Source organism: Cetorhinus maximus, chromosome 18 (assembly GCF_964194155.1).
Source record: "Cetorhinus maximus chromosome 18, sCetMax3.hap1.1, whole genome shotgun sequence".
Classification (NCBI taxonomy): domain Eukaryota; kingdom Metazoa; phylum Chordata; class Chondrichthyes; order Lamniformes; family Cetorhinidae; genus Cetorhinus; species Cetorhinus maximus.
Genome location: NC_135896.1, coordinates 48,558,456 through 48,584,336, shown reverse-complemented (window position 1 = coordinate 48,584,336; position 25,881 = coordinate 48,558,456). Strand labels below are relative to the sequence as shown.

At 39.9% G+C, this 25,881-nt stretch overlaps 1 protein-coding gene across 1 annotated transcript in view; it reads right to left on the bottom strand.

Annotated features, from left to right (window-relative positions):
* Nucleotides 1–24,274, bottom strand: part of LOC144693154 (F-box only protein 34-like) — a 38,728-nt gene extending 14,454 nt beyond the window's left edge. The window contains exon 1 of the mRNA XM_078562666.1: nt 24,249–24,274. The gene's annotated coding sequence lies outside the window, so the exon portion shown is untranslated. The remainder of the gene's footprint in view (nt 1–24,248) is intronic.
* Between the last annotated feature and the right edge of the window lie 1,607 nt (nt 24,275–25,881).

Genomic DNA, 25,881 nt, shown 5'->3' with positions numbered 1-25,881 from the left:
GTTCTGTAGAACAGTTTAGGTATGTTATTAATGGAATTTACCTGAAAATGCTTTTATGGTAAGGAAGTATCTCTCTTTACATTAACTAATAGATCAAATTCCAAACACACTTATATATTGAAGTTACAACATGGAAACAGGCCATTTGTCCAACCAGCCCATAAAATCTGTATTTCCCTCCATCTATCATGTCTGCTTCCACCATTAAGAATTCGACAAAGTTTGTCAAGCATGATTATCCCTTTGGAAATCTGTGCCAGCAACTATCCTCTTTTCATCTAGATACATAGTAATTTCATCCTTAATGAAAAACTTTGGAATTATCCCAATCACAGGCGTTAAGATAACTGTCCTGAAATTATCTGCGTTACCTCAGTTGTCCTTTTATGTCCGAATTTGGCCACTCTCCAGTCTTTTGACATACATTCGCAATCAATAGAGTCCTAAAATGTAATACCTTGGCAATTTCTTCCCTCATGAGCATGCACCCCACCTGGCTCTGATTTTTTAGTATTCCTGGAAATTAACCAACATTATTTTTTTAAAATCCACTATAATGTTGCTCAGCTCACTCTCAACCATTTCAAGGTTCACCTCTTTTCCAATATCCTTCTCTGGAGTAAAGACCGATGCTGAATACTTATTGAATACCACCAACATTTTTTGATCATCATCCACAAACTGACAATCCTCTCCTTTCAGGACATGTTCCTTTTCATGTTTTTTTTCAATCTTCCCATAACTTTCAGTTTTCTCGTGATTATTATAGTCTCCAAAAGCTATTTAAATTTTAATTGGTTCTACTATCTTTAGTTATCCCATGACATACTCAAACTGCCAGCAGCTTCCTTCACTTTTAATCCAACATTGTTATTCGGTACTTCAAAACCACTTTTTAGAAACATCCTATTGTCATTACAGTCCCATGTGCCAAGTTCTCCTCTACTAGCTCACTCACCTTTCTAAAATCTACCTTGACTGAATCTTAGATTCTATTTTTCATAAGGATTTTTTCCCCTTTCAAGTTGGCTCTTAAATCATTTCATATTGTGGGCATTACTCCCAAGTTGCTCATCCACATTTCGCTAATCAACCTCATCTATTTGTATATCAATCAGATGCAGCAGCCACTCCAACCTTGTAAGCACATTTTAGGAACTCCATATCCTTTCTTCATTTATTCCCCTTCTGTTTCTGTTGATAAGTGGATAATTAAAATCTCTCTCAACAATTGCTGTGCCTACTTATTTCACTAATCTGACAGAAATTCTCTTTTTAATTTCTTTCCTACAAATTAGAGTTTGTAGTATGCCCTTTCCAATATAACTAGCCCTTTATCTTTGAGCCCCAACCATATTCACAATCTGTATCCATTTCTTGATTATATGAACCCTCTCAACTGCATATATTTTCTTTTACAAATATTGCCACTCCACCTTTATCTTTGCTATCTCTCCTACATTTATTATATCCCAATTGTTTTTCCCATTCTTGTCCAGTTTGCAGTCAGGTTTCTATTAATGCTTTAAGTCTAGATCACCCTGTAAAATAACTCAATTTACTTTTCCCACAATCTGCACATTACAATACATGTAGTTTCCTTAAACACTACTCACTCCTTTTCTCGTGCTATTTTTGTCTCTTTCCTTTTCTTAAGTGTTTCACCAATTTATGGCTAGTTATTCGATTTTATTCCTCCACTCCATATCCCTCTTGCTAAAATGATTTTATTTATAAATATCTTCTTCTTTTCCCGGGTTGATTTTATTTTCATATCCCAGATGATCCCATCACCATCTGTTGTTTGACCAATGTATGTATACGGTGTCTTAATCTTTACAAACATGCTGCTCCTTAGTAGCAACAAGACCAGTGAGCTGTAACTAATGTCAGTTTCGTACTCAACCAGTGAATTATGCCAGATCAATGAGATATTGATCAATTTGTGGCAGAATGTTAAAAGAATTATGGGGATGTTAATTTGATTATTACCCAGACTAAGGATTAAACCAAAATTGCAGAAAATGCACATCAGGCAAATCAGCATCTCCAGAGGAAAGACAGATCAGCATTTTGACAGTGTACACTTCACCACAAACCACTCATCTTTATACATTAAAATTTCTACAGTTTTGTTTTTATTCCAGACGTCCATCTTATGCATTTTTTTTTCTTTAAACATTAAGCATCTGGATTTCTTTCAGAGCTCCAAAAGGTCTAACTGAATAAGTGGAAAGTTCATTTTTTTAAAAAAAGGTATATGAAAAATACTAATCGACTACTGTTGGCCTAATTTCGACCAATTTTATGTACAAACGCCAGCAGGCCAATTCTTCACAGAGCCTCATTATAATACAGCTGCATCATCAGCATCAGAAAGTGTTTACTGACGTCACTTCAAATGCACAGGTGAAAACTGCACAATGTAATTCATTCTACAAGATGTGCTTTGGGGAACTTAAGATACTGTATCAGCATTAAGCTTTCTTTCGATGATGTGTATATAAAATAAAAAGGACAAAATTAATATCTCATTATTGATCTCTGAATATTAATAATATGAACAATAATTGTTACATCACACTTACAAACAGTACTCAAGATAGAAGTGGTGCACCTCTGGGACATGCTTTCACTAAAAGTGGGAGACAGGGAGGAGGAGAGGGAAAAAAATGGAAAGAGATGGCAATGAATGGGGGCTGGGGAGATTGCATGCGACGATGGGAAGGGGTTCGGTAAAGTGGGAAGAAGGAAAATTGAGTGGAAAGGAGAACTGGCAGTAAGCAGGGGAAGTGCAGGGAGGGAGATGGAGCAGAAAGGGAAGGTGGGGTGGGTAGAAAGTGAGAAAGCCAGATGGAAGGAGCATCACAATCAATTAAGTTTGGTGCTGTCCTCACCTTGCAACTTTATAAATGGATTTCCATCAAAGTTTGCTGGAAAACTTACTTATCTTCCCCTTCTTAACCCAGGAGTACTGAAGGCATCTGTAGCAACCCCCCACTCCGAACACTGTTGCCTTGGCTGGTGGCATTGTGGTTATGTTACTGGACTTAGTAATTCAAGAGGCCTGGACCAATGATCTGGAGACACAAGTTCCAATACCAACACAGAAGCTAGGGAATTTAAATTCAATTAATTTAACTTAGCATAAAGGGTTAGTATCAATAATGGTGATCTTGTAACTCCCATATTGTCAAAAATAACCACCTGGTGCATTAGTGTCCTTTAGGGAAGGAAATCTCCCATGCTCATCCAATCTGACATATACATAATGTGACTGTTCATATTCCAATTGATATTAGGGTAGTCGACGTCCCCACCTATTACTGCACTCAGGAATTTGTCTACATATTTGCCCTTCCATTATTTGGGGGTCTATTGTACACTCCTAGCAGCATGGCTGCTCCTTTTTTATTTGAGCTCAACCCATATGACCTCATTTGATGCTTCATTTAGTATATCATCCCTCCTCACTACTGTAATTGATTCTTTAACCAATAATGCTACACCCGCACCTTTTTTATCCCCCTCGCTATCTTGCCTGAAAACTCTATATCTAGAGATATTGAGCTGCCATTTTGCCTCTCTTTAAGCCAAGTTTCCATTATAGCGATGGAATACTGCCATGTGTCTATCTGTGCCCTCAGCTCATTGGCTTTAATTTGCTAAACTCCTTGCATTTACATATATACCTTTTACCACTGCCAAATTCTTGTGCTGTACACTTTTTAACCTGTATTCTTGTCTTTCAGAGTCACTCACTAATTCTCCAACTCACGTTCCCTGCTCTGAATTTGCCTTCAGGTTTCAATCCTCGCCCCCCACCACCAACCTAGTCTAAACCCCCACCCAACACCACTAGCAAACTTTTGCTTTTAACACTAGCAAATCTCCTTGAGAGGATACTCGTCCCAGTCCTGTTCCGGTGTAGACCGCCCAGATTGTACAGAGTCCACCTTCCCCACCAGTCCCAATGCCTCAGAAATCTGATGCCATCCTTCCTACACTAGATTTCCAGCCACATGTTTAATCACTGAATTCTCTTATTTCTATCTGTACTCACTAGTACAGTGCACAAAATTCTTCAACTGCATTCTGGAGAACTTCTTTAGCCAGCACATAATAAGCACAACGAGAGGGGGTGCAATTCTAGATTTAGTCTTAGGAAATGAAGCTGGGCAAGTGAATGAAGTAGCTGTGGGGGACCATTCTGGAGATAGTGGCCATAATACAGTAAAATGTAGCAACATTATGGAAAAGGACAAAGATAGAACCGGAGTAAAAGGTCTAAATTGGGGGAAGACAAATTTTACAAAGCTGACAGGTGCACTGGCGAAAGTGGACTGGGTACAGCTACTAGAAGGGAAAGCGGTGTCAAATCAGTGGGAGGCATTCGAAAGCAAGATTCTACGGGCATAGTGTAGACATGTCCCCACAAACAAAAATGGGGTACTGCCAAATCTAGAGCCCCCTGGTTATCTAGAAGCTTACAAGGTAAGATAAAGCAGAATAAAAAACTTACGACAGTCATGAAAAACGTAATACTATAAAAAGCCTTGAGGATTATAGAAAGTACAGGAGTGAAGTAAAAAGGTGATTAGGAAAGCAAAGAGTATGCTAAAAAATATTGGCAGATAAAATCAAAGAAAATCCAAAGATGCTTTACCAGTACATTAAGATCAAGAGAATAACCATAAAAAGATTAGGGCCTATCAGAGGTGTACATGGTAACTTATGTATTGATGCTGAAGATGAGGGCAGGATTCTCAAGAGTACTTTAAGGATGATGCAGACATTCTAATTAAAAAGGAGTGTGAAATATTAAATACAGTAAGCATAATGAGTGGGAAAGCAGTGGAGGGACTGGCATTCCTTGAAGGTGGATAAATCACCAGGGCCGGATGGATTGTATCCCATCCATCCCAGGGAGGAACGCCTGGGAAGCAACAGTGGATGCTCTGACGATCATTTTCCAATCCTCAATAGATACAGGTGAGGTACCAGAAGATTGGAGGTCTGTGAACGTTGTACTATTATTTAAAAAAAGGTGTGAGGGATAGGCCAGAAAATTATATGTCAGTCAATCTGACTTTGGTGGTGGGCAAATTATTGGAATCAATTCTGAGAGACAGGATAAACTGTCACTTAGAAAGGCATAGATTGATCAAGGATAGTTAGCATGACTTTGTTGGAGGAAGATCATGTATTACACTAACTTAGTAGGGTTTTTGAGAAAGTAACAAGGATTGGTGAGGGTAGTGCAGTGGATATTTTCTACATGAATTTTAGTAAGGCATTTGACAAGGTCCCACATGGCAGATTGGTCAGTGAGATCCCATGAGATACAGGGGAAGGTGGCGAGTTGGATCCAAATCCAAGAAATAAAGGATAATGGGTAATGGATGTTTTTTTGCAATTGGAAAGCGGTTTCCAGTGGCATTCCACAGGGCTCAGTGTTGGGGCCCTTGCTGTTTGTTGTATGTATTAATGATTTGGACTTCAATATGGGAGGCCTAATTGGGAAATTTGCAAATGTCACAAAAATTGGCTGTGTACTTGAAAGTGAAGAGACTAACTGTTTCTTCATAATGACATCAATGGTTTGGTTGAGTGGGTGGAAAAATGGCAAATGGAATTTAATCTGGAAAAGTGTGAGGCATTGCATTTGGGGAGGGCAAACAAAGCAAGGGAATACTCAATTAACAGGAGGATATTGAGAGGGGTTGAGGAAGTGAGACACCTTGGAATGCATGCCCACAGGTCCCTGAAGGTAGCAGGACAGGTGGATAAGGTGGAAAGCATGTCGAATGCTTGCCTTTATTGGATAAGGTATTGAATACAAAAGCAGGGATGTAGTGATGGAACTGTATAAAATGCTGGTTAGGCCACAGCTGGAATTTTGTGTACAGTTCTGGTCACCACATTACAGGAAGGACATAATTGCTCTGGAGAGAGTGCAGAGGAAATTTACAAGAATATTGCCAGGGCTTGAAAATTTCAGCTATGAAGAAAGATTGGATAGGTTTGGGTTGCTTTCCTTTGAACAGAGGAGGCTGAGAAGTGACCTAATTGAGGTGTACACAATTATGAGGGGTCTAGATAGGGTATACAGGAAAGACTTGTTTCCCCTAGATGAGGGGTCAACTACTAGTGGGCATAGATTTAAGGTGTTTGGCAGGAGGATTACAGGGGACATGAGGAAAAACTTTTTCATCCAGAGGGTGGTGGGTGTCCGGAATTCACTGCCTAAGTTGGTGGCTGAAGCTGAAATGCTCAACTCATTTAAAAGTTACCTGGATCTGCATCTGAAGTGCTGTAACCTGCAAGGCTACAGACCAGGTGCTGGGAAGTGGGATTAAATTAATTGGGTAGGTTTTTTTTTCTTCTCTCTTTTTGGTTGGCGCAGACATAATGGGCTGAATGGCCTCTTTCTGCACCATAACTTTTCTAAGGTTCTATATTCATAGCAACATGAGTGATTTAACTGCCCCTAAAATGGCCTAGCAAGCCACTCAGTTGTGAAGAAGGTAGCTCACCACCACTTTCTCAAAGACAATTAGGGATGGGCAATAAATGCTGGCCTTGAGAGTGATGCCCACATCCCGTGAATGGATTAAAATGAAATAACTGATTTAACAAAGAAGCCGGGATCTTTCTGGTTTGCATGGCTCAGATATTGCATGGATAAACTCGCTAACGAATCAGGAACACTCAAGAATACACTTTAAACCAGTAGAGCAAAATTCACATAACTTGTACACTTCAGTGTTAATTCAAAATGCAGTTTATTTATTTATTTAGCATGTGTGTAGTCACAGAGCCAAGCAATAGCCTTGTCTGTGGCTAGATGGAGTTCTTTAAGCCCACCTTCAAGTTTAGTCAGTGGACATTCCTCGACAATGTGAGTCATTGTTTGGACTGCACTACAGCTGCAGCCTGCATCATCTTGGCGACCCCACTGATGTTGGGTGGCTGCGCAGAGGCCTTGGACACATTCCATAAATTGCAAAAATCACTCAAGTTTTCAAATCTTCTTCCCATGTGAGAACTGGGCAAGACACAAGCTTTATCATATTACAATAGGCTTCACGTAGATTATCACAGCTTGGTGACTACTACACCTAATCTAGTAAATAGAAAATCACGGAAACTTCTACCAACCTAGTAGCATTCATGACCCAAGAGACAGCAAAATTATTCTGACAAATCATTGTCAGTGGATAAGTGCAAGTTGAAATCCCACCAAGGCAAATCATGAGACTGAATTTAAAGAATATGGTAAATCATGGGTTGACAGCAGGAAAAATAATGAAAGCCAACGGATTATTGCAAAAAGCTAACTGGCTCACTAATGCCTTTCAGGGCAGGGAACGTGCTATATCTAGCTGGTTTGGCCCATATGCAACTCCAGTTCCAAACTTTGGTGGTCATCTATTGCACAACAAATTCATTGTACAGATGCATAACTGTACTCTTTATAATAAACTGATGTATTTTACAAATTTTGTATCTTTATAGAATATTATTGCATATATTTTATACAACTATGATTATTTCAAATGTGACATATTATACCTATACTCCATTTAAATGTAATGTGATATTGTCTCAGTAACAGTAGTGACAGACACAAAACTACTGCAATCTATTTGCACAGATTTATTCATTTGTGAATCTGTATTATGCAAGCTGGCTTTTTAAATTCATTAATGGGATTTGAGCGTCTCCGACACTGCCAGTTTTTAATGTCGATCCCCAATTGCCCTCGAGGTGGTGATGGTCAACTGCCTTTTTGAGCCGCTGCAATCCAGGTGGTGAAGATACTCCCATGGTGCTTCCAATTTCTGAGCCAGCTACAATGAATGAAAGCAATGTATTTCACAGTCAGGGCGGTGTGCAACTTGGAGGCAAACTTGTAGGTGGTGATCTTCTCATGCGCTTGCTGCACCCTGATTAATTTATTTCTTTACTTACTCATAGGGAGTTAGGAGCACTCTACCTGTATTGGTAATCTTTCAATTTTAATTTGTGAGCAATGACATCCAGGAGATAAAACTAGTTAATTATGGAACCTTGGTTAGAGTACACTAGTACAAGAACATAAGAAATAGGAACAGGAGTGGGCTATTTAGCCCCTCAGGCCTGCTCTGCCATTCAATAAGATCATGGCTGATCTGATTGTGGCCTTAACTCCACTTTCCTGCCTGCCCCTCATAACCCTCGACTTCCTTGTAGATCAAAAATCTGTCCAACGCTGCTTTGAATATATTCAATATTCTAAGCTCCAGTCCTCTCCGTGGAAGAGAATTCCAAAGATTAATGACTCTCTGAAAGAAGAAATTCCTCATCTTAAGAAGGAGACGCTTTATTTTGAAACTGTGCCCCCTGGATCTAGATCTCTCTCTCCTCTCTCCCCCCACCCCGCCAAACCACCACCACCTCCACCTCCACAAGGGGTAAACATCCTCTCAATATACACCAATCCTAGACAGCATATTATAGAAAAAGGATATAGAGGTATTGGAGAGGGTGTGAAGAGGATTTACAAGGATTAAACTAGAAATGCAAGGTTATATCTCTCAGGAAATGATGAATAGGTTGGGTCTCTTTTCTCTTGAAAGAAGGCTGAGGGGTGGCCTAATGGAGGGCTTTAAAATGATGGAAGTTTTGATGGAGTAGACAAAGTATTTCCATTTATGAGGAAGAGCAAAACCAGAGGCCATCAATATAAAATATCCACCAAGGAATCAAATAGAGAATTCAGAAGGGACTTCTTTGCCCAGAGAGTGGTGAGAATGTGGAACTTGCCACCACAGGGGGTGGTTGAAGCAAATAGTCCTGATTCATTCAAAGGCAAGCTAGATAAGCATATGAGGGAAATGGGGATAGCAGAAAATGCTGATAGGGTTAGATGAGGAAGTCCAGAAGGTGGCTTGAGTGAAGCATAAACGCTGCATGGACTGGTTCAGCCAAATGGCCTTTTTCTCATTTGTATATTTTATGCAATCTATGTAAAATATACAAAGCCTTATGAGTTTTACCAAGAGCAGATTTGTGAATTCCTTGAAAATTTATGCTGGAACGGGAAACTATTTACATAGAAGACCAAAATTGCAGACAGTAATAAGGCATTTCAAACAGAAAAGTTGTGAAAAAACATTATGTAATGAAGCTCTTTTAAAAATGGAGTGGGCAGTCATCCATTGGTAAATGAAGACAATTAAATGCTGCAGCACAATGACTAACCACCTGCAATATATAATGCAGGCTTTAAAAAACTGCTTACAAAAGATCATACTTTATTGAAAATCTAGAAAAGTATTAATTTCATTATTATGGCAAAATAAAAAGAACTGTTTTTGTTGACATCTATACATTTTTTAAAAATACACTATTTATGGCTCTCCCTTGTGGCTCAGTAGGTAAATACACTAACCTGGTACAGTATAAAACCAAACACACACCTGATTTCTGCTCGTATAATCTCATCCAGGGTCATCCCTAAAGGCACAGCAAATAGCTTGCACCCTCAAAATTGGGAAGGCGGTGGAAAACCTGCCAGAATTTCCTTACATGACTATGCCTCAATAACATGTGCTGGAAAGCAGGCAATAGTTGGGGCAAGAACAAGTTTGGCTGTAATGCACCTTATAGCAAGTTAGCAATGATCATGTACACACAGAAGAAATGATTATGCACCAAATACTGGAGGGCTAATAGCACATATAATCGAACTTCAAAAGCAAATCAGGAAAGCAGTACAGGGATAAAAATGCAAGACTGAAACTTATATCCTTAGGTCAATTTTTGCCACAAACAACAAACCTAAATTTAGGCTACAATTACAAGCTTAATGTCTTTAAAGTAAAAAGAAAAGTTACAAAGAATTTCACAATGCAGAAAAAAGACAGTAAAAAAGACAGTAAGCACCAGTGGGCAAGTTAGAAGGGGAACATAGGGACTGCTGGATAAAAAAAGACCAAGGTCCATATAGTTTGCCCTCTACCATACCAGTAGTTATGATACAGAAAAGGCATGGTTAAATAAATAAGTTCTGAATACATGTTTAAAGATAGGGAGGGAGGGAACAAGGCAAGGGGCGCAGGGTGGGAGCTCCTGAAAATAGGGTCAAGTCTCTTATGATGAAATGGGACTATCAGTAGTATTTGGGGAGTGCAAAAAGGTTAAGGAATGTTGGACGTACATTACAGCAGCACAAAGGGATCCAGTAAGAATTTTGAAGGGACGAGGAGCCAGTGTAATTAAACAATTTACTTCAAATCCAAATTAAATTTAATGCGTCTTTTATATGTAAGATATGTAAAACTATATCAGATCGACCAGATAGCAAGCAAAACAGCACCTACAATGGGGACAGATGTGACATATGGCTCCAAAACCTTGAAGTCACTTTCTCGCCCCTCAAACTTAGAATTCCTCGAAATACCAGTAAAACCGATTTGATCTCAATCAGCAGCTTCGGTGTCATTGTCATCGTTCCCCTCCACCCCACAAAAGCAACCTTACAAAGGTCCCGTAATGCCCATAAACCAAAACCTGCCTGCGTTTTCTATTCTGTTTACTCATTTTCACACCTCTTTCATCAGTTTGCCATTGCTTCCTTTCTGAAATCATAAATTGACTGATGTATCGAACAGAAGAGCAACATGATCAATGATTTCTTATATTACTAAGCACCTAGAATCACAAACTGGGCAGCATTAGTAAAAATGGTATGATGATGCCAACCCAACACCTTAATTGCCAGTTAACAAGCATCCCGTGTTCCCTGACTTTTCTTGCATTATGTAAATTAAAGGGCCTCCAAAACTACGCTTACTCACGTAATCATCTGTTGCAAAATACAAGCATTAAACCCAGCTAAGTGAGATTTCTTTGTTAATGACATGCCAAGTATATGGGGAGCTTCAAATGTGAAGATCATTCCGGAATTGAACTTATGCCAGGTTTAGATCAAAGTTTATGGTTCAGACAGGACTCCAGAGACAACACTTGACTAAAACAAAGTTCTCAATTTGGATGAAAATGATGGAAAGGAAAGTTATGTAGTCCTCTGGTAAAGATTTAGTTCACATCAACATAAAAGCTAATAGAAGCTTCAATTCTCGTCTTTAAAAAACTACCACATCAGCCCCTGTACCTGATGTATTTAGTGCATTAACATCTAGGCTTCAGGATCCAGGTCAAATTCTTTGAAACATTTTTTTCTGTGCAACATCAAGTTGTTTAATATTTGCAGTCAAGTCCCTCCACATAAGAACAAATCTTGGGCTCATTTTACAACTTGCCAAAATTTTCTTCGTCCAATTACTCGACAGGTACAAATAGGCAGGAACAGAAATATGGACTGATTGAACAAGAAACCTCAGGAGGTTAGGCCTGGGTCCGACAATTAATTGATGATACTGCACAGGGAAATGCTAAGTTAAATGCTTAATTTAACAGCCAAATCCATATTAAGAGAATCATTGAAAACATACCAAAACTGGGCTGAGAATTATGGAATTTTGAAGGACAAAAGGCAGCCGTTCAGCCTGTGCCAACTTTCTGAAAGGGCCATCTAATTAGTTCCATTCCCCTGCTCTTTTTCCAGGACTTTCACCCTTCTTCAAATATTTATTAATTTTAAAAAACCAATATGTTTTCTGCTTCCACCACAATTTCACTTAGGATATTCAATACCTTGACAACACTTCACATTTAAAGACAATTCTCCAACTTATCCTTATCTAAACCTTTCATAATTTTAAACACCTCTATCAGATCTTCTCAACATTCTATATTCTAACAGAAAAGGCCCAGTTTCTCTAATCGCTCTTCACAATTAAGGAGTTTTATCCCTGGTATCATCATAACAAATCTCTCAGTACTCTCGTCATAGTATGGATAGTCTTCCTGAAGTAAGCTGCACAACACTGGACACTATTCTAAACTGGTGACATTTATAGATTTAGTATAACGTTTTTGCTTTTCTATTCTATACCTCTATTTATACAACTTAGGATCCCAATCTTTTTTAATAAAATGTTAACTTATCCTCTCACTTTTCAAGATTTGTGAATCTGATTCAAGTTTTTGATAATTTATTGCATATGCCTTTTCCTATTCTTTCTCCCAAAATGAATTGTTACGATCCTGTTAAAGACCATTTAAAGAAATCCAAACACCCAGCAATTAACTGACAGAACTACACCTCAAGACTTTACGTTTTTAAACAAAAACGAACTTTATTGTATACAGAAAGAAATTAAACACCACCAACAACACTATAGCTTATAAAAACCTATGCGATAAACTCCGATTTACTTTTTAAACTCAAGAGTTTCCTTATCTTACAAAATCTTTAAGCTTCGTTCACTTTTGCTGGGACTAACTCAAAAGGAATATCATCGCTCTCTGGAATTCACTCTGATTTCTCCTCAGTGTTCCAGCTATATGCCAAGGTACAAGATTTCATGGGGGTCCTTCCATTAGCTTTTGGCTAAGGGACCCTCCAATTTCTTTACCGACTTCACAACTCTGGATTCAGTTCAAGCACAGGCCTCCCTCTGATACCCGCAGTGGCTTAAAACATCAGAAAACACCCTTGATTTCCAATAGTCTGCTGCTATAGTTTCAAACTGCAGCCAAGCTGATTACTTCCAGAACTCCAACTGCAACAAGGTTAGTTGCCTTTCACCGAGAGAATTACTGTAGATTTCTTCCTTTAACTTCCAATTAAAGAAATCTTCCAGTCATGCTTTCCTCTTTCCAACTTTTATCTTATACTGAATACCAGCTCCCAATCACAGGCTGCACCATGGATGATAGATCTAGCATTTACTCTACTTCAGGTGCAGGTCTGGCTTTATCTCTTGACTTCCAAGGAGCTACAACTTAAATAATACCCAAAGCTGACAGAGTCCCTTAGCTGCTTTTCCAAACATTAACCAGGCTTGCCACACTAACTGAATTCACAGATAACTCAAAAACAAAAAAGCTCACTAAGCTACACCCACCTTCATACACACATGGCCTGTTCCCAGGTAAAACAAAATTAAAATTAACTGTTTTAATTATGAAGTTTTTCTTTGTACTGGGGAACCATATAAATAACATCTCTTTTTTCGAATAACTGCAGCCGTCATGTCTCCAGTTCTTTAATTAAGACCACCTGCCATTACAAGACACTCACGCTTACCTTTTAAATTGTAATAATCTTAATTCCATGTAGTTTGCAAGCCTCTAGATGTTTACCAAGGCTCCTCCCCCACACTGAACTTAAATTTAAAATTCAATTCCTAAAACTAACAAGCTGTGCCTCAAATATAATGAACTATGACATTAGGCATACATGACAATATCAATTCATATTTCTCCAAATTAAATCTTATACCTCTTGCGCATCACTGATTTTAATTGCTCTACCATTGGTGGCCACGCCTTTAGTTGCCTTGGAAAAACCTCTTTACACTTCACTGCCTCTACCTTGCTTTCCTCCTTTAAGACACTATTTAAAACCTACCTCTATGACCAAGCTTTTGGTCATCAGACCTAAAATCTCCATATGTGGCTTGTTGCCATATTTTATTTTATAACGCTCCTGAGAAGTGCCATGGGATGCTTTATTACAATAAAGGCACTATATAAGTTGCTGTTAAATCTCATCTGATATCAATCTGCGTCTACTTGAAGTTGCTTAGTGCTTTCAAAATTATTTAAATGACAGTTTTTGTGAACAATAAACAAGGAACAGTAGATGCTGAAAACATTCAGCAGGTTTGTCATCTCCACTGGGAGAATAGACAAATTAACATTTCGAGCATAGACCCTTCATCTCCCTATTTCTTACTGCCTTCAAATGTCAACAGTGTGTTTCTATAGGCTTCTCCAGATCACTTATAAATATTGGCCTGCATTTTGCAGTAGTAATGACTGCAAAACTGTTGGTGTTCACCATCACTACTAAAACTGACATCTTCTAGAATACACACAAGCGTGGACACAGAAATCCAAAGATCGCTGTCAGTGATTCTGTGCTCCTCGAGAGGGTGTGCCATTTAGGCCAGCCCAGGCTATAACCAATGCAAATCAATTGAATTGGTGAGAGCTTACACTCTTATGCTGTTAATTTTGTTGAATAAACCCTTGAACAAGTTGGACCTTGTTGAATTAGGTGTAACTGTGTTTTGTATTAACTCCATAATTGCTGCTGAACACACTCTCTGTCCCTGAAAAGCTAACTTTATATTTGTAGAATATCAAATTTTGCCACAAGGATTAAAAGCTCCAAATATGTCCAAAAATGTTTTTTTAAAGAAGTTTATCTTTAGTTTAGTTTCTATCATAATCCAGTCATATTAATTTATTTTACCATCTGAAAACTAAATTAGAAGTGACGGGCATTGAAGGTTTTTGTATTTGTATATAAATATTTCAATGTGATTGACTGCCTACCTCCTTGCTGATATCGCCGTTGCTGCATACAAGACATCCCCTCGACTCGGTGCCAGATTTTAAATGCCATCGGAAAAGAGGAAAACCATGCCACAGAGGTCGCCAGATCTTTACAGGCAGCTTTCTTTGGGGTCAGTGGCGGCATCCTTGCTTTGCCACTGACCACAAAATCCAGGCCATTGAGAAGAGCGCTGGTTTGAACACTAATTTCTGGAGGACGATGTTGTTTACATTCCGACAGTCCAAAAAACACTAACCACTACTCCCTGCTTTCCGCCCATTAAACAGTTCTATTCATGCTACCACAGTCCCTTTTAGGTCATGCACTAATTTTCAACTAGTTTTGAAAATCCTCACACATCTAATAGAGACCTCTCTTTTCCGAAAGGGTACTAATATTCTGATTACTACTCTCAGCTTCTTTCTTCAAATATCAACCTAGAACTACCATGGATCAAAATAAATTTTCAGTGCACTTGTATCAGCATTTGGACAAATCTTGGCTACAGTTCGATGCATCATTTCCCATCAACTTTTCCTAGTGATGTTACTTGGACAGTTACTAAATATAATTTAAAACCCTTAATTGGGTTAAAATCTTGAAGTTCACTCCTAGATATTATTTTGTCCAAAAAGAGATTTTAGTGCAATTTTAATTCAATCACTGTTAAAAGCAAGCCATTGAAGGATCTGGGCTTTATGGTCGGCTTAACATTCGCCTTTCACCAGGTCAATATGATGAGATGAACACAACCAGCAGAAAGTGCAAGTGAAGATCTCAAGTGAAATAAAATTTTGGGCTGTACCATACACAATGGGAATTCATATGACCTAATTTTGTAAACAATAAACAAGGAACAGTAGATGCCGAAAATATTTATATGAATTCCAATTGTCTATGGGCCCACAGCACAAAGCTGCTCTCAATTCAGCACTAAACCATTAATCTCACTCAGAGAAGGCGCAGGATGCAACATTTAGGGTAATGGAAATGCATTTCTGAGCTTCCCAACCACACTGTTGGGTAGTGTAGAGAAAACTTTACTATGTATCGAACTATGCTGTGCTTAATTTGGGAATACTTGTAGTTGACATTAATGTTCCCCACTTTAGAATAAAATTTACAACATTTTTTTCAAGAAAACACAAAGTTCTCTCTAGCAGATGGGCTAAAATTTACATGAAGAATTATTAACAGAATACAGATATTTTTGACAATGGATTGCAGCACTATTTAATGCACTGAATAGTTTAACATAATTAAGCCCAAATTCTGTGCACTTTGAGAGAGTTAAGCTTCTATAAGGAAATTCAAAAGCAGACCAACTTATATTTATATAGTACCTTTAACATAGAAAAACCAAGCCAAAGCAACAGAAAAAAAAGCCATGGATACTGAAAGTAGTAAGGGTCAAAATTGCAGAGGCTGTTGTAATTTTCCAATCCTTCTTACAGGGTGGTGTCAGGGAACTGAAGAATTGTTATACCCTTCCTCAAAAAAGGTGCAAGGATAAGACCACAACTACAGGTCATCCAGTTTAACCTCAGTGGTGGGAAAGATTTTTGAAATGATAATTCAGGACAAAATTAATAGTCACTTGTTCAAGAGTGGAATTTTTTTTAAAAAGCCAGCATAAATTTGTTAAGGGTAAATCATGGTCAATGAATTTGCTTTGAGTTTTCTGATGTGGTAACATGAAAAGGTTAAAGGTGTTAAGTTTGAGGTACAAGTAAATAGGTTAGATCTAATATTTGCATTTTTAGATAAGTTGAGAGGTTGTTTGAATTTTAAAGGGGAATCAGAGGCAACAAGGAAAATGTTAGCATATTACATGGTAAATAGTCATGGGGTATTATATTTTTTTGACTCAAAAACAAAGACAATATGGAAACATGAAAGGGTTTGAGTTTCAAAGGGGTGCGAGAACAATGGGACTGTGGCGAAAGGGAGAAAAGGTATATTACAGCTACTGTCGATAGCTGTTGAGGTAGAGAGAGCTCGAGATAGCTATTGAGCTCGATAGCTGTCGAGCCATTAAGCTGGAGCTGTTGACAAGTCTTGGGCTGCAGCAAGCAGTTTTATTCTGAAGTGAATTCCGTGGCAAAGCGGAAGAGGGTACAGGTCAGGTGGTACACCTTTATTGAAGCTGCAGCAGTCTGCCATGTGTGATATTACTGGATTCCATATTTGAATTTCTATAAGGGATTGTGGCCTGGAAGTGTTTACTTGTGGGTTTGATCAAGGGGGAATGTTTTGTAAAATTAACTTTAATTGTGTAACTGTAATCTTGTGTGCTTAAGTATTTTTATTAATAAAACCTTTAATTTTTAAAACCCCAAGTTACTGGACTTCTTACTGCTGAGATTGGTACATCTTCTTCTCGTTATTAGAATACAAAAAAAAAGGGTTGTGGCCTGTAAGCCAAGTTTCCCTCTGGGATTTGGTTTGCGCAGCAATGAACACCAGCTGTGGTCATAACACAAGCATACTTTCAGATCTATGGCCATGCCAAGCAGAACACCACTGCTCCAAAAGGGTACCTTTGCCCCACCGGCCCTCTTTATTTAAAGTCTGCTCCCTGTAGCTCTTTCTTCAAGTTCAAATCTGTTTCTCTGCTCCTTTCTTCAAACTTAATTGGGACCTGTTTCTGTCCCTTTTGACTTTGTGACACTTGTTGGCTGGCAGACTCCCTAAAACTGACTGCCTCAAGAGGGGTTGTTAACTGACCCTTGAACTGATCTGGAGACCTATCAAAACACTCCTAGAGGGTCCCACCCTTGTTACTAAGCTGAAACCAATGTAACAAGCATTGGAACATCCTGTACCTTAAACGTTACAGTCACCACAGACTTCTAATTTAGCATCCAGGGACACAAAGATCAATGGATTTCATGACAATATTGTTAGCTTGCAACATGTAACTTATTATGATCTGCAAGTAGAAAGAAATGTGCAAGTGTCATAGCCAAAACTAAGTTGTATAAATGGTTATGGTACTGGACTTGAAATGCAGAGGTTGCAAGGTGAAATCCCACGATGACAAATTGTGAAACTGATGTTAACGAATCTGTTAATTTGGGCCTGGACTAGGAAAACAAATGACTATGAAAGCTGTGAGATTGTGATAAAAATCTAAATGGTTCATTGATATCCTTTAGGGAAGGGATCATGGCTACCCCAATATGCTCTGACCTACAAACAACTCCAGGCACCATACCTCCCGAAATGCCCCAACAGATCACCAAGTTGTAAAAACAATAAGAATATAGGATGGCCCAACGGGAAATAATCCTGTTTTTCACCATCACTGGGTGAAAACCCTAGAATTTCTTACCAGCATCATCGTCATAAAGACTGAAGTTCAGCATCACATTTTCAGGACAGCTAGAAATGGGCAATAAAATGTGGCCTTGCCAACATTACCCATACTTTAGGAACATTTTGTTTTAAATGCAATAAATTAAGTGACTAATTTCAGTATGTTCCAGTTATTACATATTGCCCCAATGGATCAATGGATAAATATAACTCATGGTGTTGAAACTGAACCCTAAAGAACAGGAATGTCCCACGTTTCATCACTGGTCTTTGCTGAGTTACTTGTTATCTCCTAGACCAAGAGTGAGTTCACAATGATGGCCTCATTGTCCTATGCTAAACAGAGGTGTGAATAAAAGAAAGCATCAATGAAATCAAAGCACATGTAGCTACCATGCAGCAAACTTCAGTTATACAACCTCCACAATCAAACATCCCAATGACAATCATTGTCCAGGCACATGAATGAAGATTGGTCAATTGGGGTGAAGTGCTAAAGAACTGGCCACTGTCGAAGGATGAGTCATCATTTTCAGCAGATAGAGTAAGGGTAAAACATTACAGTAAAATAAAATGTGTTGTAATTTTGAGAGTTGGTGATTTTTTTATTTGCAAACATGCCCTGTCCTATTATAAACAAGGCAATTTTAAAGAATGCATTTAAACTGCCAAAATTGTGAATATAATTACTAGTTTGTGGTTTAATTCCTCAGGAAGAATTAATTGAAAAAATGAAATGCAGGCTTTCCTGATGGAGCTGAATAAATGCACAAATTCTGAATTACAATAGATAAGTGCTCTTGCACGTTCCCATTCACAGCAAGCTAAATTCCACCACCCCCACCTTGCTTCACCCAGACAGGACAAACTCAAATGCAATATTAGAAAAATAAACTATTAGCATATTCTGTAAAGCTTTTGATTCATCAGCTTGGAAATGATGCAATTGTCTACCTGCTGACATTTCACATGTACATTACTATACTGATGGGATACACATGGCATGGCATGAATACACTGATGTGATGAATTTGGCTAATGCATTTGAGGATTTCCAAACAACACACACTACATTTTGTTTGCAAATGATGGAAGAGAAAAGATCTTTGGTGAATATCATGAAAAAGCAAAATGGTTGGATTGGCCAAATTCTAAGGCTTGCTGAGGGAGGATTAGAGGGACAAAGTAAATGATGATGTTAGACAAGTTGAAATTGAAAATGAGAGGCCCCTACAAGCAACTTAAGAGGAAAACGCAAGACCAGGTGGTGTGGAGAAATGAGAGAAGGACTATTAGGCTGATCACCATTACTCTATTGTTAAATCCAATGGCACCAGTTAGAGATAATGAATAATCAAAAATGAATGGCTTTAAGACATGCTACCCTTAAATACACGTCTACAGAGTGCTCTTCTCCCAATATTATTGCTAAAGGACCACAAAGGAAATTATCAAAAATAGATTATTTCCCATTAAGGCCACCAGGTGTAAAAAATTGTTCAAATTATTCAGATGGCTTCTCAGATATTTACTACTTAAAAGTCTTGAGTGCTAATTTTAAACCTGATTTTTAAGCCTTTGACAAGGTCCCACATTGAAGACTTATAAAGAAGGCAAATCCACATGGGATACAAGGTAATTTGATAAGGTGGATTCAAAATTGGCTTCGTTATAGGAGACAGAGGGTGATGACAGAAGGCTGCTTCAGTGACTGGAAGCCCGTGTCCAGTGGCGTACCACAGGGATCTGTGCTGGGGCTGCTATTATTCGTCATTTATATAAACGACATAGGTGACTATGTGGGGGTAGGATTAGTAAATTTGCAGATGACACAAAGATTGGCCGAGTGGCTAACAGTGAGGTTGAGTGTCTTGGGCTACAGGAAGATATAGATGGGATGGTCAAATGGGCAGGTATGTGGCAGATGGAATTTAACCCTGAAAAGTGAGAGGTGATACACTTCGGAAGGAGTAATTTGACAAGGAAGTATTCAAGGAATGGCATGACACTAGGAAGTTCTGAGGAACAAAGGGACCTTGGCGTGTGTGTGTCCTTAGATCTCTGAAGGCAGAGAGGCATGTTAGTGGGGTGGTGAAAAAGGCATATGGGGCACCTACCTTTATCAATCGAGGCATAGATTACAAAAGGAGGGAGGTCATGTTGGAGTTGTATAGAACCTTGGTGAGGCCACAGCTGGAGTACTGTGTGCAGTTCTGGTCGCCACATTATAGGAAGGATGTGATTGCACTGGAGGGGATGCAGGGGAGATTCACCAGGATGTTGCCTGGGATGAAACATTTAAGTTATGAAGAGAGGTTGGACAGACTTGGGTTGTTTTCGTTGGAGCAGAGAAGACTGAGGGGCGACCTGATTGAGGTGTACAAGATTATGAGGGGCATGGACAGGGTGGATAGGGAGCAGCTGTTCTCCTTAGTTGAAGGGTCAGTCACGAGGGGACACAAGTTCAAGGTGAGGGGCAAGAGGTTTGGGGGGGGATGTGAGGAAAAACCTTTTACCCAGAGGGTGGTGACAGTCTGGAATGCGCTACCTGGGAGGGTGGTGGAGGCAGGTTGCCTCACATCCTTTAAAAAGTACCTGGATGAGCACTTGGCACGTTATAACATTCAAGGCTATGGGCCAAGTGCTAGTAAATGGGATTAGGTAGGTAGGTCAAGTGTTTCTCACATGTCGGTGCAGACTCAATGGACCAAAGGGCCTCTTCTGCACTCTGATTCTGTGATAGAACACACTAATGACTATATACCAACATATTATAAAATACTGCATAAAGGAATATTCGCTGCAACTCTGCATCAGGCTTGGAAATAAACTTATTAAAATAACAGAATAGATAAGTGAACTGTAACAGCACAATAATTCCATCAAATGATCCAAATGTTGTCAAGCAATATATGAGATTATGATCATAAATATCATATAAACTAAATGGAAATAGATTTTAATTCACTTCTAAAAGATATTCAATACAACACAACAACTCTACACCACATTCTATTTCACATGTTTTCACAGGATCAAGTTTTAAAAACATTAGTTTGCTTCCTCTGAGGAACCAGAAGAGAGAGTGGGAAGCTCAGCATGCGGCATCAATTTTTAAAGGTCAAAATATTTTTTAAAATACAACATATTAAAAGCTGCCATTTCTGTACCCTCCAGACAGCCACAAAATTCAGATAGAACAACATAGCAACACAAGAACAAATAGAATGAAGCTGCTTGAGCTTAAAAGGGCTGTCAACAGCCAGGGTTCAGAAACTGTCTGTCGCTTGTGGTGGTAGCCATTAAAATAATCTGAAATGATGAATTGTCACATTAATGTTTTTCAACCTCATCAGCATTACGCTGAGCTATATTAAATATAATTTTTGTAACACACTGGTGTCAATACAGTAAATATTCCTACTGGCAAGAGTCACATCTAAGGTAATGCGAAGCTCCTGCTACGCAGTATCTTGGATTGCTTATATAAGATGTAGTTCAGATCATTGTCAACAACACAAATATTGGGAAAAGATTGAGCTTGCAAGGTTCAAAAGTCACAGTCAAAGCTAAGTTTCTGCCTTCTCTGCACATGGATAGAATGCACTGACCAGTAATGCAAAACCTACTATCACAGCAGAATAGCAACCAACTGAGACCTTCCTGATATCCACGCTGTGCAACACTGTTCAACATTTGATGTCAGCAGCATAATGCATTTGTGAAGCAGCAAAAAATTCTCTTTTGAGGTGGGTCTTGTTTTCACAGAACGAAGCAGTACCTTACCATCTGTATTACAATGATTGAAGTTGTTGCTGCAGCACTAATATGGAGCAGTGACTGTTGCGTAGCCAAATACGCGCATACATACAAACAATGGGCAGCAGGCGGCTACTCGGTCCCTCGAGCCTTCTCCGCCATTCGATAAGATCATGGCTGATCTGATTGTGGCCTTAACTCCACTTTACTTACTACTCCCTATGCCCTTTGACTCCCTTATCAATCAAGAATCGATCTAACTCAGCCTTAAAAAATATTCAATGACCCTATCTTCACCGCTCTATGGGGAAGAGAGTTCCACAGTCTCACTTCTCATGGGAGAAATAATGGGAGACCCCTTATTTTTAAAACTGTGTCCCTTGTTCCAGTCTCCCACAAGGGGAAACATCCTTTCTGCATCCACCCTGTCAAGTCCCCTCAGGATTTTATGTTTCAATAAGGTGATATCTCATTCTTTTAAAGTCCAATGGATACGGGCCCAACTTTTCCTCATGGGATCAGCCCCTCATTTTGGGAATCAATCAAGTGCACCTTCTCTGAGCTGCTTCTGATGCTATTATGTCTTTTCTTAAATAAGAAGACTAAAACTGTACACAGTACGCCAGATATGGTCTCACCAATACCTTATACAACTGTAGCAAAACAGCCCTACTTTTATATTCCACTCCCCATGCAATAAACGACAAGATTTCATTTGTCTCCCTAATCACTTGCTGGACCTGCATACTAACTTTTTGCAATTCATGTACCAGGGCACCCAGACCCCTTTGTATCCCAGAGTTCTGCAATCTCTCACCATTTAAATAATATGCTGCTTTTTTATTCTTCCCGCCAAAGGGGACAAGTTCACATTTACCAACATTATACTCCATCTGCTGATTTTTTGCCCACTCACGTAACCTATCTATATCCATTTGCAGACTCCTCATGCCCTCTTCACAACTTAATTTCCTACCTTTGTGCCATCAGAAAATTTAGCAAACATACATTGGGTCCTACCTTCCAAGTCATTGTTATACATTGTAAATAGTGGAAGTGCCAGTAGTGATCCCTGTGGCACACATTAGATCTTGCCAACCCGAAAATGACCCGTTTATACCTACTCTCTGCTCCCAATTAGCTTACCAATCCTCTCTCCGTGCTAATTCATTACTCTCTACACCATGAGCTCTTATTTTGTGTGGTAACCTTTGACGTGGCATCTTGTCAAATGCCTTCTGGAAATCTAGGTACAAAACATCCACAGGTTCCCTTTATTCATGTTGCTTGTTACTTCCTCAAAGAACTCTAATAAATTAGTCCAACACGATTTCCCTTTCACAAAACCACGTTGACTCTGTCTGATTACACTGAGATTTTCTAAATGCCCCATTATAACCTCCTTAATATCAGATTCCAGCATTTTCCTTATGACAGGTGTTCAGCTATTTCCTGCTTTCTGTCTCCCTCCTATCTTGCATAGAGGAGTTACATTCATGCAGCACCATGCTTCATCAACAAAATCCAAAAATGAATGAATGACCATTTAATTGTTTCTTTGGTATTATTAATTAAGGAATGCTGGCCAGGACACTTAGCAAACTGTTTTTCTGAATAGTGCCATGGGATCTAACATCCTCTGTTAAGTATCTCATCTGAATGATACTATACTTGAATGACAGCCTAGGTTACATGCTCATGTCCTTGTGCAAGACTTGAATTCATAAACCTCTAACCAGAGGCACAAGTACAAACATATGAAAGTGGCAGCTAGTTGGGCAAGATATCAATAAATAAATTGCACAAGACCCTGCCATCAGGGAAAGAAGGAGGAAATCAAAAAACAAGGAACAAGAGTACTTTATGAAGCATACTAACAAATGCATAATTATAAAATTGCATAGTAATTGCACAGGTTTTTCAATTTTAAACACCACTACACGAAGGCACATTTAGTTCCAGTAAGTAACACATGAACATGACTTCTCAACAAATGGGATATAGTGGACATGTTGTCAAATGTAGTTTGATAAGGGAAGATCTTACAGTTTCCCTCACCATAACTTAAGTTGAGAACATCCAGTTCAACAAAAATGAGGTGCAGTGTTATCATAGTAGCAACAATAAAGCCTACATCAGCACGAGCAGCAACAGAGGTATTTCTCACTGTAAAATTAGATCGTGAACGGTGCTGAAACTGGTTAACAAATACGGGGCCGAAGAAAGGAGAAAATGCAATTACGTAAAAAGACAATCAAAATGTACAAAAAGACGAGGAGGGTCTGTTGGATAAGCTCTATTCAAACAGTGCTTGTCCCGATTTTGGCTACACAAGATTTTCAGTTACTGACCTCAAGATGTTTGGATTGATATTCGGGGCTCAGCTTTTCCCGTAGTGCCTCAGTGACACAGTTCCTGACCTGGCTCTCAGGAACCAGGGAGGGAGGCAAAACCCTCCTGCTGCTCAAACCCAGCACACCCCCGCGCACAGTGCAAGTCCTGGCATGCGGGAACCTGCTGTCAGCAGAGCCCGAGGCTGCGGCCTACCTCTCTATGCTTCCTACATTCAAAGGCGCGGCGCTTAAAGACATCCGATTAAAAAACAAACATACCAACTAAACCCGTCTCGGCCGCAAAAATCAAAGCCCAACCGCACCCCGCCCCCGGGGCCATTCACACCCGGGACGTGGCGCAAAAAATAGGAAAAACTCACCTGGATTCGGGATGTCGGGCTTTGTACCGGTCCCTCGGAATCGGGTTTAGGATTCACAGGAGGGACCGGGACTAGCAGAAACCCGCCTGGGTTTTGCACCCAGAGCGCGGTTTCTCGATTCACATACACACAACGATACTGCTGCTATCGCCGCCGAAACCTCCACCAACACCGCCACTCCTCCCGCACTTGGGGCCACAAGACTGCCAGTATCCCAGGGTGCTGCGCGCTGAGAAGACCTCCTTCCACCTCCTCCTTTCCTCCCACCCCCAGGACTGCCAACATCCCAGGGTGCTGCGCGCTGAGGAGACCTTCCCCACAGGGCTGCCAGTATCCCAAGGTGCTGCGCGCTGAGAAGACCTCCACCTCCGTTCTCCCCCAGCCTCAGGACCGCCAGTATCCCAGCGTGCTATGCGCTGAGGAGGTCTTCCTCACAGGACTGCCAGTATCCCAGGGTGCTGCGTGCCTGGGAGGCGGTCACTGTTGCCAGTTGGGATCTTGGGTGGATTGCTGCTGTATTGGCTCCTATTTCACTTTTCTGCCTCACCGCATCAAGCGCCGTCAGTTCAACCTGCTTGCTTTGAAACTAGAACAAAGACAAAAATACCTGGAAAAACTCAGCAGGTCTGACAGCATCTGCGGAGAGCAACACAGTTAACGTTTCGAGTCCGTATGACTCTTCATCAGAACTAAGGAAAAATAGAAAAGAGGTGAAATACAAGCTGGTTTAAGGGACAGGTAGAGCTGGATAGAGGGCCAGGGATAGGTGAAGATAACCAAGAGATGTTATAGACAAAAGGACAAAGAGGTGTTGATGGTGGTGATATTAGCTAAGAAATGTGCTAATGGGGACATTAAAGGTAGAAAGCAGGACGAGCAAGGTACAGATAGCCTTAGTGGGGGTGGGGTGAAGGAATTGAAATAGGCTAAAAGGTAGAGATAAAACAATGGATGGAAATACATTTTAAAATAATGTAAATATGTGGGAAAAGAAAAATCTATATAAATTATTGGAAAAAGGGGGATCGGAAAGGGGTTGGGGAAGGAGGAGAGAGTTCATGATCTAAAGTTATTGAACTCAATATTCAGTCCGGAAGGCTGTAAAGTACCTAGTCGGAAGATGAGGTGCTGTTCCTCCAGTTTGCGTTGAGCTTCACTGGAACATTGCAGCAGGCCAAGGACGGGCATGAGAGCAGGGTAGTGTGTTGAAATGGCAAGCAACAGGGAGGTCTGGGTCATGTGTGCGGACAGACCGAAGGTGTTCCGCAAAGCGGTCACCCAGTCTGCATTTGGTCTCTCCAATGTAGAGGAAACCACATTGGGAGCAGCGAATGCAGCAGACTAAATTGAGGGAAGTGCAAGTGAAATGCTGCTTCACTTGAAAGGAGTGTTTGGGCCCTTGGACGGTGAGGAGGGGAAATAAAGGGGCAGGTGTTACACCTTCTGTAGTTGCAAGGGAAGGTGCCGTGGGAGGGGGTCAAGGTGTAGGGGGTGATGGAAGAGTGGACCAGGGTGTCCCAGAGGGAACGATCCTTGCGAAATGCCGCCAGGGGTGGTGAAGGGAAGATGTGTTTGGTGGTGGCATCATGCTGGAGTAGGAGGAAATGGCGGAGGATGATCCTTTGAATGCGGA